Source organism: Borostomias antarcticus (assembly GCF_949987555.1).
Source record: "Borostomias antarcticus genome assembly, chromosome: 25".
NCBI lineage: Eukaryota > Metazoa > Chordata > Actinopteri > Stomiiformes > Stomiidae > Borostomias > Borostomias antarcticus.
In genome coordinates this window covers 13,749,342-13,751,841 of record NC_140258.1, presented here as the reverse complement: position 1 = coordinate 13,751,841, position 2,500 = coordinate 13,749,342, and the positions used below count along the sequence as shown (strand labels likewise).

Below are 2,500 nucleotides of genomic sequence, written 5' to 3'. Positions count from 1 at the left end.
TTCTTGTCTCCCTGTATATCACTCTTTCTGTATATCACTCTTTCTGTATATCACTCTTTCGTTTTAAAGTACGATCCATTTAGTCACATGAGGGCGAGGGAACGTTTGCATGTTATATCAGCTGAGCACATTCCTCTCAACACCAACGGATGTGATTGGCGTAGAGATATTCAAACGTAACTGGTCATTGAAATTATGCATTTTAACTGGACGTGTTCTATTTACATGTGAATTCTTGAGTAGTCTACATTTAGATATAAAAAACTAGCTTTGTAAATCACCAAACTGTTTTTTTTTTTTTTTTCTAACCAATTGGCAGTAGGCTACCACTGCCTCCATGGATCAGAGAATACAGCGCATGAGTTCAACAAATAATATAAAACATTTTTATTTTATATTATTTTCGTTTGAATCTGTTGAACTCATGCGCTGTATTTTCTAATTAAAATTATTTGAAATTACTTAAAATTATTTGAAACTAAGTGGGGCGAGTTTGTCAGCGCAACGAGGGAACAATTTAAAAATAGATTTTGAAGCCATCATGTTCAACTTTTGAAATGTAAGTAATACGTGAAAATGCATATATATTTTAACGTGAGCTTTACTTCGGAAAATTGATTGCGGTAATGTGATAAACATTGGGTGACTAGTTTAAGGAGATCAAATCATATTTAGACCGGTATGGTCCTTTAACTATAATAACCTTGGCGTGTGTGTGTGCGTGTGTGTGTGTGTTAGAGATGTAACGGTACAGTATGAAAATTTCATATCAGAATTTTATAGTAGTGACCACAATTTTCACGGTTATCAGTTTTATCGCTGTATTAAAAAAATATGCTGACAGTTTTCTACTGATAGTAACTACTGAATAAAATTAGCACTATGCACTTTTTGTTTGCAGAAACATTCAAATAATGCGTCTTGGAGACTGTTGCTAAGTTTGGTTGATGCTGGACAGTATTTACTTGGGTTAGGGTGTGGTTTAGGCTTAGGGTTACGTTTTTCAAAGCGCAGCAATCAAACAGGGTTTTAATGATAATTTTATCGCAATAAATTTCATAACATTTTAATCATGGTTTATTATTATACTGGTTATCGTTACATCCCTAGTATGTGTGCGTGTACTGTACTGTGTGTGTGTGTGTGTGTGTGTGTGTGTGTGTGTGTGTGTGTGTGTGTGAGAGAGAGAGAGAGAAAGAGAGAGATGGGGGGTGGGGAGGTGAGGTGAGAGAGAGATCAGTGATGCATCAGTCAGCTGGTGTGACTGGATCTGTTACCTACTGTAGAAGATGTCAACGGCACAGCTTTATGGGGGTTGAACAAGGGGTTAATGTGTGGTGTTTGTCACAGAGAGTTGCATCACTCACTCACTCACTCACCCACTTGCACACACATACACACATGTGCACACACACACACGCACGCACACACACACACACACACACACACACACACACACACACACACACACACACACACACACACACACACACACACACACAAACACTCCCCTGGCTGTGTTGACCTTTGCCCTCTGTAATGAGCCTGATGTATCAGTACCAGTGCCAGTGCTAATTAAGACCAGGCTGAAACAGCAGCTTGTCTGGACACTGGGAAGTGCCCATTAGCGTTGTTTGCACTTTAATTAAATTCTATGTGGGAGGCTCTCTCATACACACACACACACACACACACACACTCACACACGCACGCCCTGCGCACACACACACACACACACACACACACACACACACACACACACACACACACACACAGTCATCTAAACAACTGAGTTGACTGCATCATGTATCACAGTAGACATTATGATGAGCAGTAAGGGTGCTGAGGGGAGTCATTCTGCTGGGTTCTTAGGCCTCTGGACGCTGCACCTCCATCAGTAGTAGAGGAACTGCTGACTCTCCTTCTCTGTCCAACTACTGCTCACCTCTCTCTCTCTCTCTCTCTCTCTCTCTCTCTCTCTCTCTCTCTACATCTCTCAATCTATCTTCTCTCTCTCTACATCTTCTCTCAGTCTCTCTCTTTCTCTCTCTCCCCTCTCTCAATTTCCCCATCATCCATTCTAGCCACTTTCTTCCTCTCTCTCCACCGCTCTCCCTCCCTCCATCCCTCCCTCCATCCCTCAAATGGCCACCTCCTCTCCTTCACCTGAGCAGCACAAGGTCACCCCCCCCCCCCCCTCCCCTCCCAGAACTTTATGATCCCTGTAATTAACAGAGGGAGTAAATACTGGAGGAGTGACGGGCCGTGCAATAACTCCTCCTCAGCTTAGCTGCTCCTCACAGATCCGCTACTTCCTCAGGTCCCACGCCGAGGAGAGGAGGAGAGGGGAGAATAGGAGGGAAGAGGAGAGGATAAAAGAGAGGACGGGATGAGAGGGGAGGTACAGACTAGAGGAGGAGAGCAGAGGAGGAGAGGAGAGGCAAAAGAGAGGAGAGGAGAATAGGAAGAAGAGGAGAAAAAAGAGAGGAGGAAAGAGAGG

At 43.3% G+C, this 2,500-nt stretch overlaps 1 protein-coding gene across 1 annotated transcript in view; it reads left to right on the top strand.

The window, feature by feature from the left end:
* LOC311326031 (cartilage acidic protein 1-like) overlaps positions 1-2,500 on the top strand; it is a gene marked incomplete at both ends in the record, with an annotated part of 19,997 nt that overhangs the window by 8,993 nt on the left and 8,504 nt on the right. The window lies entirely within an intron of this gene.